The sequence below is a fragment of the Egretta garzetta genome, unplaced genomic scaffold, assembly GCF_000687185.1.
Source record: "Egretta garzetta isolate BGI_Z169 unplaced genomic scaffold, ASM68718v1 scaffold2, whole genome shotgun sequence".
Taxonomy (NCBI): domain Eukaryota; kingdom Metazoa; phylum Chordata; class Aves; order Pelecaniformes; family Ardeidae; genus Egretta; species Egretta garzetta.
The window spans coordinates 350,909-365,274 of record NW_009258894.1 but is presented as its reverse complement, the minus strand read 5'-3'; positions in this window follow the sequence as shown (position 1 = coordinate 365,274).

The following is a 14,366-nucleotide window of genomic DNA, read 5'->3' as shown; positions in this document are numbered from 1 at the left end:
TCCATAATCCATTCTTTTAACTAATTTGTTTTAGATTTAGATGAAATATGCTGAGGAAGAGGATCCTGAGACAAATGTATGGTAGGTGAGATATGATGGGCGGAGGCTCATTCATTACAGAACAAATTTAGATGCCTAAATTAGGAGAGGTGACCCTTGGATTAGGATTTTAGGTGCTTAGGATACCCTTTAGACAGCTAAAGGAAAGCAAAATGAAATTTTTGCTAAGGGATTTGTGTGACAACATGCAGAGAAGGAGGCATTTGCAGATTTAGGGTAAAAAAATAGTTCTACTGTTGCCTTGTAAAACCCTGACAACCCCCTGCCTTGTTGCATTAGGCAAAATGGGAAGAAGAAAGAACATCTTGAAGAAGCCCTAATTTCACACCACACACAGCGCTGGGCGACTGACTGCGGAAGGGAGAAAGGTCTTGCTCCCTAAGTGGTGTTAGAGAGGTTGGCTATAAAACTGACTTTTCCTCATGGCCCTGTCTGGGCACAGGGAAATTAGTAATAGGCATTTTCACTTTAACTTCTCTCTCCCTCCCTCTCCCTCCGCCTGCCCCAGGAAATAGCAGCAGTTTTGTGTATACATTTCCATATCCAAGAGCCTGTCAGGTTTATCTTGTTTATCTCTTTCTCAGCACAGCTCATGGAAACTCATTTTCATACAACTATGTTGTCTCACATTTTATTCCATCATAAAAGCAAATTTGAAAAAGCTCTAGTGTGATTAAAATAACTAATCTTCCTTCACTCTGAAGGCCTTTCGTCTTCTATTTTTTTACTTAAGACTAATTGCGATGTCTGATGTTACACTTCTTGTAAGGGTGAACTTCTGTCCCAAGCAGATTCTTTTAACAGGACTTTGTACAGATTTATAATTACATTTATAATTTAGGATCCCAGAATGCGCTGTTTGCTTAAAGAATATGAACACTACTTTCAGATCTTTTAATTTAGAGCATCTGTTGCTGAAGGAGCTGGAAGTTTATTTACTCATTAAGTAAAAATTCTCAACAGGTAATATTAAAAACAGTATCTTGCTGTCCAGAATAACACAGTAACAGAAAACAAAAATCAAATACTAAGGTTTGCCATAAGATAGGCTAACTGGTGACATGCTCTGTTGTGAGCTGAAGCTCTGTCAGATTGTCAAGAGGAATTAGTTCTTAAGCAAGGTATTTATAGGAACATAAGACTGGAAGGCACCACCAGGGTCACAGAATCATTGTAATAGAAGAGAATTTGTTAAATAACATTCCCACATGATCCTGTGAAAATCTTCCCCCTAGCTTCTGTGAAACTCCCTGCCGGTCCTTTTTTGCTGTAAAGCTGGCATTCAGCTTTGTCTGACCATAGGATCAAGCTTTACTGACCAGACACTGAAGCAATTTAATACCTCTAGGTGCATCGGTTCACCCTGACCTACATCCTAGTTCTCCTTCGTGACTGACCGAGCAAAGAAAGGCGAATACTTGTTCCTCCTTTCTGAAAATCAAGGAATGTATCAGAAAGAATAAAAATCCTTCCTGGGTATTGCAGCTAATCAAGAAATGCCTTCCAGTAGGATAAATACAATATAAATACAGCACAGACACACATTCGATGGACATAGTTTAAGAACTGAGAGCAAGGGCTGCTCTGCTGTCCTTATCTCCTATAATGGGGCTTTCAAGACTTTCAAGCAGCTGGTGTCCAGATAATTTAGAGATTTGCAGGCAGAATTGCATACAGAAGTGAAGAGGAATCTATTGCAAAGGCCTGAGCAACCGAGGTCTGTGGTGATTCATCCTACTCACAAGGCAGGCAGCTGTTTTCAGCAGAATCTGCAGCTTTTGGGCCAGTATCCTTCCTCCTGCAAAGCTATTAAAGTGAGTGGAATTACATACGGGATGAACTTGGCTCTTTAGGTGTAGGAGAAATCATTTCCAGTACTGACATATGGATATTAGCACTTCTTTATGCTGGGCTTACAGACAGGCTTTAGGAATGTTTACAAGGTGGGAAGGACAATGAAAGAACATGTAAAATCATTTCACCCTGATTCATCTTTGGAAGGAACTCTGCATGTGGATCACTCTCTTTCCAGTTGGCTGTGTCTGCCAGAACCCCTTCTTCCAGTTCTGAACCTCATAGCCCTCCTACCCCAAGGAATTTAGGCTCTGTCCAACGTAGGGCTAGGAGGAACATATACGTCTCCTCCACACTCCCACATGCTTCTCGTCCTGGGGACTAAGGGTAACGCTGCTGAAAAGTGTATGTGAGCCAAGTAAAAAATTCTGAAGAGCTGGTATGAAATAGGGATCTGGCAAATCGTCCCATTACCCACGCATACTGCGGGCATTGTCCCGAATCTAGGAATCAAAGCCCTCATTTCTTTCCTGGCAATCAAAGGTTGGCAACTTTACCCCACCCGTGGAAGAACTTTAAGGAAACGAAGCCATTCACTCCCATCAGCCACTGTGCCTCTAGCCAAGGAGATAATGCTTTTCAATTAAAATAATAAATTGAGCCAAGCACTGTGTTTTTATGCCCAGTGAGACAACTGCCTTTCAAAGCTGCGGAATTCGAAGAGCGAGAGCAGAGTTACACAGCCAGGTGAAACAACTTTCTCTCATTGATGCAACAGTGCAAACACTCTGTTCGTTGGACAACAGCCACCAGAGGAGCCAACCATAACATGACACTGCTCCCTCGGTACACCTCGTTTAACACTTGCTTCTTTCGTCATGGGTTCTCTGCATTCCAGAAAGCTGCTGTAGTGGTGAGGAAGTGTTATCTAAACTTATTTCACACTGTCCCTCTTTACAAATGTGGGGCTTTAGCCCTTTCTGCAATGTGATATCATATACACAAGAATAGGGTGTGGGAAGCTCCCAACTGTTAATGACACAAAGGTACGGGGTCAGTCCTCAATCAGAAGAGAGTTTAGCTTTGACATAAAGGTGCAAACTGTTTCACTTCACATCACAGCAGAATTTGGCCAAACATTCTCAGAATTTTGTCACAATTTGTCTCAGTGCGTGAGGCACAGAAAACATCTGGATATATGGGAACAATTGCAAACAGGTATTCTCTTCTAGAAGCATAGAATCACAGAATCCTAGGTTGGAAGGGACTTCAGGGATCATCTGATCCAACCTTTCTAGGTAAGAGCACAGTCTAGACAAGATGGCGCAGCACCCTGTCCAGCTGAGTCTTAAAAGTGTCCAAGTGTCCTTCTAGCGTTCATATCTTCCTGCTGCTACTTGTGGTAGTGATTTTCTGCTAATGCATCTTCAGATACTGACGCCAATATAGACGGTCAGAAGAGATGGGTAACTGCTTGGTTTGAAACTTGGAAATGAAATATCAAGATTGAAACCAGCACGAAAATGCTTAATTTAATTGTAGGTATGCCTAAATATGTTACAGAAAATGGGCAACACGAAGTGATATTTCTAAAACAGCACAGAGGAGCTTGTGATCTGAGTGATCACCTGTGAGTTAGGGCTCAGAGGTTTTATGCCTCGTTTTGCCACTGACACCTGAATAAACTTGGCTACATCATTAGCCTCTTTTTACACAAATTGTCCCTTAAATGACACTAATCTCTAGTGTCGCTACACGGTCTCTACATGGTTCCTTCCTGGAACTTAATTCATTAATGTTTGTGAAATACAATGAGACAGTCAGACAAAATGTAATAGGTATGTGAAAACTGCATACTGGCTGCTGTACCACAGCAATTCTGCAGGGAACTTTCAAGAAAGAAGCAAGCTCCTGCATTTCACACATTATTTTGATTCCAAAAACACTCCCAAGGCCAGCGGAGGTAAGAGCAGACCTCAGGTTTGTTTACATTTACAGACAGGCACCTACGTACAGATAAGTGCCCAGGAAGTAACAGCTGTAAGTACGATTAGGCTAACCATCCCCATTAAGAGGGAAGATGAGAAGGGACAGAATGGTGTTTGATGGTGCAAAAATGCTCACTCATGACTTTTGTTTCCTTCCAAAACAGTTCATCAGTGTAAAAACTTCACCCTTGCAATTCAATCAAGGTCGCTGAGACCCTCTGCGATGTGCTGAGCAAGACCAACTCGTACAAGCTAACGGTGCTGGATGCAGCTTTGCTTTATGCGTAAAATATGTAAAAAATGAATGTAAGTTACAGCTGTGGGAAGTGATCGTGGTCTACAGGAATAGCTGACAAATGCTTCATTGCCTTTAAGCTGGTAGCCTGTTCAAATAACTCCTTTTTTGTTTTCTTTCTCCCTGCTTCCCTACATTCCCTACCCTCTTTCCCACTTCTGTCCTGGCGTAGGCCTCTTCCTGAAAAAAGAAAGTTTTTGAAGACACTAAAAATTCTGAAGATGAATTTCATTAATCTAATTTTAATTAGCAAACCTTTGAGATGCATACAGTGTAAGTAGCAGCAAAAATGTGATATTCACCTTACACTAAAAGCAACAGAAGCTGGAACCCAGAAGAGAAACACAGTTTGCAGATGGCAGCGATGGCACTCTAGAATTCCCCCGAATATATTTATACATTTTCATAACCCCTTGTTCTATCTTGATAGTCTCAAGTTCTACAGCTCCTTTCTTAGAGATATTTTATATCTGCTTTCAAGCAGCATGTAGGGACTATGGAATTTTGTTCAGCTTGATATGAAGAACCTGTATGGCATCCCTTCTTTTCTATTGTTGCTTTTTTTACCTCCAGATGTTCAACTGCCTATGAGAGTACTCAAGGAGACATAGTTATGCTGTGTTCCAATACTGAATCAGTTTAATTGAAAAAATAACTCATGATTTGTACAGTAAGGGAATTTTAAATTAACTCCCTAGCATATCCATGCTTAAATACAATGCTTTTGTTTTCTAATAGGATATAACATAGTGCTCCTAAATGATTCTTACTAAAAAAAATAGTGAACTTAATACTCATATGAGTGTATTGCAGGGATCCAAGCGCACGTCATGGTGTACCACGTACCAGAGAGGAGAGCAGGCTGCCCTGGCACCCACCCAGGCAGCCCAATCCCTGTCATTTTGCTCTTTCACCAATGATGAAGTCCTTGCGCTCATGGAAATGTGCACTAGCAAGAGCAACCTGGTCTTATGAAGTAACTTGTCATGCCTGACCGACGTTTAGGACTAACTGGAGTTACACGGCAGTAAAATCTCTCCTTGTGCTAAGCACACCTATGCACATATAGACACCGTGGAAGCTTATTGCAAAGCTCCTGGAGCTACTGCCACTGCCTGTGTTGTTCTGCTTACACAGCACAGAACTGTGTCGATAAAAACCCCAGATAGGGCTGATGTAAATTTGATGGATGAAGTACAGTTTTCTCTAATAATCTAGATGGAATTGTTAAATTTTCCTCTGCATTTATCACACGCTCTTTTAGCGCGTATTGCCAATAGGGCCACTCATCCTTCTAAACGGCCGTAAATAGCTGCCAGGTTCACAGCATCTGGTGGATACAGGCCTTTGTGCATTGGTGTTGTTGAAAGCAGCTCTGCTACCTGCTGCTTTTTAACCTTAAAGATTTAAGCATGGAGAAGAGTCTATTCTTCTAGGTCAGGAGGTCCCTAAGCTGCAGAAAGCATGAGGGGCTGTACAGGAAGAAGTGTTACCAGGTGCTTGTCCTGTTCCTGTGCTTTTCCCCCAGATATGCTCTATTAGCCACTCAGAGAGGTTAGGCTAAATAGCCCTTTGCTCTGGCTGAAGAGGGCTTTTCTCGTGGGCTCCCTTTATTCCCGGTTACTGTAGCAGCCTTTGGGCCCGATTCTATAAAACACTAACCCAGGGCAACCTCCCCCCAGGAACATCAGGGCGGGCCATTCAGCAGTTCACACGTGACTGTCGCAGCTCTCAGCAGATGGTTGATACCCATGCAGGCCTTGGTTCTTACGGGGAAGGACTTTTACAAGGAAGCCTTGTTTCTCCCCACAGCAGCAGTAAATAGCCTGGAAGTGCAGCAGGCAATTGGCTTTAAAAGTCAAGAGGAAATCCCCCCCAGGCTTCTTGCTGCCAGGCAGCTTTCAGCTGGCCTTTGCTCTAAGGGGAGCATAGCCTGCAGGGTGCTGGGTGGCAAACACCCATCAGCTGTGTTCTGGGATTTGGCTGGAGCATGCATGTGCTTTGGTGTGAGGCCTCTCATTTGCTCTCACTTCCATGAAGACCTCTCAAGCGGTGTCCCTGGTTGGGAAGCGGGTAAACCATTTGGATAAGTTACTCTAGCAGTAAGCTAGAGAAGTATGGGCTAGTCTGAAGGAAGTTTCTTAACTATTGTGGTATTTGTGGAAAGACAAACTCATGGACTGCATGATACTGCACCCGGAGTATTCACCAGATCAGGAAAGGTGAGGAAATATCTGTGGGGGGCAAATTAAAAGGGCTTCTCTGTTTTTTACTTGTCTTAAAGCATACATTTCTGTGCTGAAAATTAACTTGTTTTGCTGCTGTTAATGTGTTCCTTGGATCACTGAACTGAGATACCCTGTTGAAAGGGCTTGACTCAGAACACATTGCTGTATTTCACTGATGCTTTCAGCTCTTCTCCCCTGCCTAAAGTTTGTAGAAACAATAAATTGGGACTTAAACCACGGCTTGTGATTTGGTGGGTACTGCAAACAGCTTTCTTCTGTGGCTATGGTTATTTGGCAACTGCTTCCAGCTTATGATTGTTAATAGACATTTTCAAGTACACCAATGGCACTTTGCTTTCTGTGCTTAATTTACTATGCTTAATTTACTTCAGCAGTCTGGTGTATATTAAATATAGTTCTTTAGAGAGCACTGGATTTTATATTTATGAAATTAATAAATGTATCTATTGCGTATTTCTAGTGCTTGGTGTTACATGGAAGATACCTGCTCTTCCATTTTGAAAATAGGAGGGAAATAAAATGGAAAAAAAAAAGATTGGAGATAATGGAAGACTTTGAGTAACTCAGCTTTGGAAAAGAGTTAGTATTCTGGCTGGAGATGAAATATGGTCTCACTTCCAGCCCTGGGAGTCTCATTTTTTTGTGGCTTTCTATAATGCCAGTACTTAAATTAAAAATTATTCTTTGAGATCTAGTGAAAGCAAGCTTGTTGGTTTTGGCTACCAGCATCTGTAATATGGTCTCTCTTTCCCATTAACACTGACTTGTCCTTCTTCATGTTAAATCCTTTGCAGTGCTTGTGCTTTGATGCTGCAGTCCATTTTTGTGGAACGCTTTTGGAACAGAAGTTTTTCAACAGATAAGTTTACAGTCCCAAAGAGCATTCAGATGCGCTGTTGTATTACTGTATGCGTTTAGTTTTCAGTTGCATCCAAGTAAAACATCTATACATTTCTCTGGCAAAACCATCTTGCAATTCCTGAGTAGTGTCTGTTGCCCTAGTTTATTTGGGTCTTTTGTAAAGACAGCAAAACTTTTTTTTTCCTGAAGTCCCACCACTTGCTTGACTCTTATTTTTTGCCATGGTTCAGCTTAATCTTCTTCTAAAGATGACCGATCATCCACTTGGGCAGTTCTCCAGATTGCCTGAGTATGGAAGTTTATTAGTTCCCACAGGTGGAAAATCTGTTTTGGATTCTACAGTGTGAAAGAATAGGTCCTACCTGGATGTTATATGGTTTTATTTGGTTTGGGTAAATTAAGTCTTGGATGGCTGTTGCCTTTATTAGCATGTCTGTAACCGCGAGGTTTCAACAGCATGCGAGTGTGGTCTGTCTGCCACATTCACGGGCTTGCCACAAAGCAACCAAAGAAGCTTGCTGTCCCCAGCTGAACTGATTGAAGGTAGCTAGATAGTAAGCAGAAACCTGTTTTGCTTCAGTGCATCTTTTTGGTTGTTAAAGCACTCAGATGATGCTTAATATTTTTCAAAGAACATGCTGAGCACTTGTGAAAATGTGAGCCTTTTACTCTCTCAAGTCAGGCAACCAAAACCTGAAGTACATCCTTCTGTGTTACTATTGAAAATCCAGCCATTGGTTTTAAATTGTCCTGTGCTTCATTTTTAGGGCTAGTTATAGATGTGCTAAATAGAGGCCGGTGCAAAAGATTCTGGAAAGTCTCTGACAGTGACTTAATGGAAGGTTTGAATGCTTTTGCATCTAAAGATTAGTTTGCTCAGTTAAGCTTCTCAGATAGGTGGATAGATAGATTGCTTCAGGCAGCCAAGTTTCAAAAGCTTGCCCTACTTCTCTGATTTTGGCAACACCAGCATAAAAATGACCTGTATTAAGGTAGCTGAACGCATTGTTGCTTCAGAGTTCTATGTTGCTCAATACGTAAACTGGTGGTGTGGTTGTTACAGGGATTTCATTTTAAATATCTGGTGCAATTGATCTGGTGCTATGAATGGGATGGACGTTTTCTTACACCGTGATCAGGTGCTGTCCTTGATAATTGCTGCTGGGGGGAAGAGCTGTGTTCAGAGGAGCGAACGAAGGAAGGTGGGTCCTGCTTCCCACATCGACCTCTTGCATATGGGGAAGCACCCACAATAGCCTTTCACTCTTCTCTTGCCTGTATTTAACTCTGAGATCACTGAGGGATTTTTGCTTGTAAATCAACTGCTTTTGGAGGCTGTTATCATTACCTGGCTCTCTGTGAGCGGCATAAAAGTCGCTGCCTGGCCACTTGGGTTACCTTACCAGAATCTTGTGTTGGTGTTTGTGTAACTTGTACTCCCACAGAGTAGGTGCAAACACCTACTCTAACGCACAGCAGCAGCCTAAGCCACTAAAGCAGTACGTTTACATGGGAAATGGTGTTACGTGGAAAGGAAAGCTGTGGGTAATTATGAATTCTTCTACAAGGAAGCCAGTAGGATTAATGACCAGACAACAGAGCGCTCTGTGATTGTCATAACTAACATTTTTATTATCATAACTAAACTTACTGAAATCACAGTAAATTATACTAAACTTGCTTTGATGCTGGGGCTTTTGGTTGTTTTGTGTGGGGGGGTTATGTGTGTTTGTTATTAACAGTTACTTGCTGTCTGCTCTGGGCCTGCATGTTTGTCATCTTAAAAAAAATTTTGTTTCAAGATGCATTTAAGAGACTTGGGCATAAAAGTGTCATCCATAGTTCGACTTGTCTGAAAGAAAAAAAATATTTACATAAAGCGATGATGTTGTTGCATCGGCAAGTCTTTTTTTTGTTACTCAAAAGTTTTTGGTGGGCTTGTTTTTATAATTATCGTGGTCTGAAAATCTGAGTTGTTTCTGAAATAATATTTTGGGGAGAGTCAGGAGAACTGACTAAAGCTTATCAGGTTTCTGTGGTAGCTTAATCTAAGTCTACTGATAATTATAAAGTGAGATAAAAATTAAAGCAGTGACAATGAAATCTTATATTGAGCAGGGCAACTTGGGAAAAGCCCATTCCCAATCAAATACACCAAGAAAGGATTGCAAAAATTGCCCAGAACTAGCTAAGCAACTTCTGTGGAAACCAAGAGTCATATCCTGCAGTTTACTGCCAGGTAACCTGGCAGCCAACTAAACGGCCACAACTTGTGTTTCGCATTTTGGACACCTCTTCTGCCTGTTCTTTTAAGATCCCAGGCACAAGCAAGGAACGGGGAGGGAATGAATACTCATACATGTTTTCCTTCTGCTGGCTTGCTTGCCTAGCTTACCCCACAACACAAAATCATTTGTGGGGAAGTTGGTGGTGTCTTCACGCAGGAAGACCCTTAGGAGAAGGGGAACGAAGAAGGCAACCGTTCATTGCTAACATGGATGATGCTTGTGCACCTTGCAGCCAGGTATTTCTTGCATCTGTAGGGACGAGGAAGAGTTATACTGCTGAACTACTGAAGTCCTCAGGGGACAACTTGTCTGCAGAGATAAATTACTGTTCTAAACAGTAGGAAGAATTAAAGTCTTATTTTCATTGGTATAATGGGAACTCAGAAAGGCTTTCTCTATTTTTGTTTGTTTTTAGTCACAAAGGGGCAAAAAGAAATTACACACACACACCCTCCCCCCAAAATAGGACACTGCACAAACACAGAAAATGAGCACACGTATATTTTACCCCTTCTTCCCCCCCGGGTTGTCCCCCCAGCGGCATGTGTCAAGGCATTTCCAAAGCTAGGCTTTAGAGTCTTTCTGAACTCTATTGTACATTAGTCTCTGCACCCATAAATTGACTCTAGGGTCATCCAGGGGATAATTTAGCTTTAAATACAGGGTTGCACTAATATGTCTGTTGGCCCTCACTCATCCATTTGAATTGGCAGAAGTCCAGCTGGAACGGGGGAGAAGAGCTGTTTAAGGGACCCGTTCTTCATGACATTACATTATCATATCTCTTGTCTTGTACTTCCTGAAGAAAAGGCTGGAACGGGATCAGTGTAAGGGAGCAGACCTCCTCCAGTGGTGGGGAAGTGGATACTGGCTGTATATTAGGATGTAGGGTGTAGGGCAGGGTACAGCCCAGACTCTGGCCCAAGGAGAATATAGATGCAAAGAAAATACTAATTTTTATGAAGGCTGCTCAGTCACACTTATAGTCAAACTGTTGTGCCCGTTTATTTTTGAGTCATTCAGAGGACACATGTACTTATCTCCAGTCTAAAGATATGAAGTTGCTAACAACTGTTTCAGGTTATTTGCAGGGACAAGATAAGAAATAAAGAGTAATTGTATTTTGATCCACAAATAACTCCAACTTTCAGATGTCTTGTGTACCCTTTGAATCTGTAAAGGAATTGCATTATGGGCAGAAGAATGATTATTTTTTTTGTAATCTGCCTGTAAGATGAATAGGACACCTACTTTTATCAGTTTTCATGGTGAGCAAAAAAAATTGTTTTTGAGTGTTTGCTAGTTAAGTTATCTTGTGTGGCAGAGCCTAACTCTGCAAAGACTTTAGTTAGAATGCTTTAGGGTTTTTAAATATACACATTTTTGTCTATATGTATATTTGCTCATTCTTTTATTTAATCAAAGGGAAAAATTGTGCTCATGAGGCCTGGATTTTTTTAAATTCTAGATTCCAGTGTTTCAGGCATCTGTATAACAGGCTTGTCTGTGCTGTGCTGTACTGTAGAGAAACCTTCCTCTTTGACCTACCGGGTGTTTCTCTTCTGAGGGAGGAAAGGAATTCTTTCCATGTTAAACGAGTTCAGTCTCCTCCTGTCACTGATTGCCTCTGTTGCTTAGTTGAGCCCAATTATATGCAATGGCTTTTCAAGGGTTCAGCTGCGATGAAGGCGTGTGTGCAAATGATATCAATAAAATAACAGGATTTGCATACACAGGAGCAGCACACATGGCACTGCTTTGAAGATTTACCATGTAAGGTACACTCACTGTTCGGTGGGACATCTGTTGACACCGCCACTTTTTTATATTCCTGCTTGGTTTTCCTGGCTGCCATAGGCATAGGCAAAAGAAAACAGCAGCGCTAACTGTTCATGCAGGAGTAATAATAGCCCGTAACAGAAGAAGAGTGATTACCTTTTGTCTGGTTTCTCCCTGCTCTAAAACCTAGTAAAATAGAGACCAGTGGCTGGGTAGCTGATGCATACAGAAGTCCTGTTGCTTTTACTAAATCTGAGGCTAGTTATATAGAACGCCCTTTGCTCGCAAGCTGAACTCGCGTCCTAATTCTGAAAAAATCCATTACTGATGGGTAGATTTCCTGAGCACATTTGACAGCTTTCAAGCCAGCGGTCTTTGGCAAGGCCTTTAAAAGTTATAGGAAGATTTATAGCTGAAGAGATTACATAGCAGTGGGTTCAGACCTGATCCCTTTCCCCCAGCTCCTGCGCTGGGTAACAGTGACAGGAGCTGTCTGTATACCAGAAGGAACAGTTTAAGAAGGGTGGCTGCATTTGGCAATGGAAGCCCCCGTTAGCAGCCGGAAGCATTGGTGCTGAAAAGCAATCGCTGGTGTCAAGAACTTTCCTAGCTAAGCACTGCAGCTGGTGGCAATAAATAGCATTCTAATAAAGGAGGATGTTCAACCCATGACATAAGCGAATACTGTTTCAACCACAAAAAGTAATTTATGGTGCTGCATATGTCTGAAATGGATTTTTTCCGATACGTTTTAAAATAAAAATGCTAAGATTTCAATGGAGGGAAAGATCTGCATTTTAAATCAAAATGAAATTGAAAGATCAATGAAAAGTGTGCTGCTTTTTTAAGTACGCAATGATACATAACATTTTAAGGATGTGCACTGTCACAAAGCACAATTACCTCCATTCCTAAAAATGAAAGATGCTGTTTTCTGACTGTGAATGTTCTCTATATTGCATCAAACCTAATAACTTCCCATGTCAGTGATAATCCCCCCCAACATTTAGACAGAACCATCATCATCTTCTCTCGTAAGAATGCCAAAATGATCATGCAGAAAGTAGCAAATAACAATATGCTCGGATTGCATAAACATAATGATTCCTGGAAAAAAAATCGGCTCCAGCCTCAATGAAGAGGAAAAAAAAAAAAGAGGAGTGGCTAATAAAGTCATTAGGCTCATTGGACCCGTTAGCTTATTGAGTCCAACATGATAAACAAGTTATTAGTTTTGACATAACCGGTGGTTTATTTGAGTATCTACTGCTGTTCTTTGTTATATGTTCTGTTTATGCCACATGTGATTTCTCTTACATAATTATCATGAAACACAGCGATGTTACGTTCGGTATCACCTCCCACTGGGACGGGCTGGGTGGACGCAGTACCAGGAGAAACTGTCCTTTGAGTTTATTTCTGTTGGCTGGTTTGGGAGTTTTTTGGGTGCGTGGAAGAGAGGGTAGGTTGTTTTTTGGTTTGGTTTTTTTGGTGGTGTGGTGTTTTTTTTGTTTTTTTTTTTTTTTTTTAGCTGAGTATAGGTTGTCAAGTTAACAGAATGGGTGGGTTGTTCTGAGAGGCATTTTTATACAGGAGTTTGTTTTGAATCACGAGGGCCGTATGTGCAGGCATGCAAAATGAGTGACTGGTTAAGTGTTACTCAAGATCAAAATCCTTTGTACTGGAACGCGAAGGGTAGTATACACATTTGAAATTCCTTAAGGAAATATATCATTTGCATTATTCTTTTACGTGTGTTTATTACTTCTCTAGCTTTGCTTTTGGAAGAAATGGGCCTGCACGTTTAAGAGATGGCTGATACCCATTTATCAGCGGTTCGGCTCCATACTTGAGCTGATTCCCACCCCTGCCCCTTCTCCCTCCCCCTGGAGATGGTTTCTGCTGTCATCTAGGAGTTAAAGAGCCAGATTCTCAGCTGGTGCACATCAGCACTGATATCCTGAAATAAATAGGCATAACTGCACTGGAGTCACTGAAACCTAAGCTCAGACTCATGGGTTTTGCCGTCCTTGAGCGCAGTGCTTTAAGGCTTACGATACACACTTCGGCGATACTTTGTTACGGTATAAACAAACACCACGCTTCTGATTCGAATTATAATCTCATTCACTTAGAAACCCATAGAGCTCTGCTTATTTATCCCAGCTGAGAGGATAGCCCAAAGGCTTTTCATGTTGTACGATAAAGTCATGGGCTGTGATTCCAAACACCCCCCGCCCTCCCCCCCGTATAAACAAGGAGGCAACCCCACTACTGCTGGTGCAATTACTTAGATGCGAAACAGTTGTTCGGAGGGTTTTGGATTCAAATCAGTGCCGCGATGTTTATTCTGTAGTGAAGCGATGCATCTGCTAAGGCTTTAGTCGGTTCAGAAAGAAAGCAAGACTCCGAATTTAGGTATTGGTATGAAGAGTTGGACAGAAGTTTGGGAGTGATTAAAGGATGGAACACCTACCAAAAATGTTGAATTGAAAGTTTCCTGTAAACTGTGTATGCAGCCGCAAGGCTCTTTGATTCTGAGTCACATTTAAACTCGGGATGGAATCCAGCTGCAAAGCCTGGATCTAGATCTGAATTTCCACAAGTTCAAGGTTGTTGTGATCAGCAGAGTTTATTTGGTTCCGTATCTAATTTAGATGCAGAACTTTTAAGGTAACTTCAATCAGATGTTCTTGGGATCCACTGGAATAATAGCTCAATAAAAGCCGAAATTAAACATATCTGGTATTGTGTAGGGATTTTATTAGTATTCCAGTTTAAGGTTAAAATAGTGCTCTCATGGAGTCAGCCTACGTTAATAAATTAAAGCAGGGGAGTTTGCAAATGATTTAAAATCATGGCTTACACATTTTTCCAAAGCAAAAGAATAGCAGCACAGAAAGTTCATCTGAATTCTCAAGGCAGTGCATGTGGTGAACATTAGTTTTCCCTTTCTTCATATTTTTTTTTTTTAAAGTTGGCTAATCCTTTCTTTTTCTTCACAAATACTATACTGGTAACTGACGATATCTTCCACATGTGTACAACATCA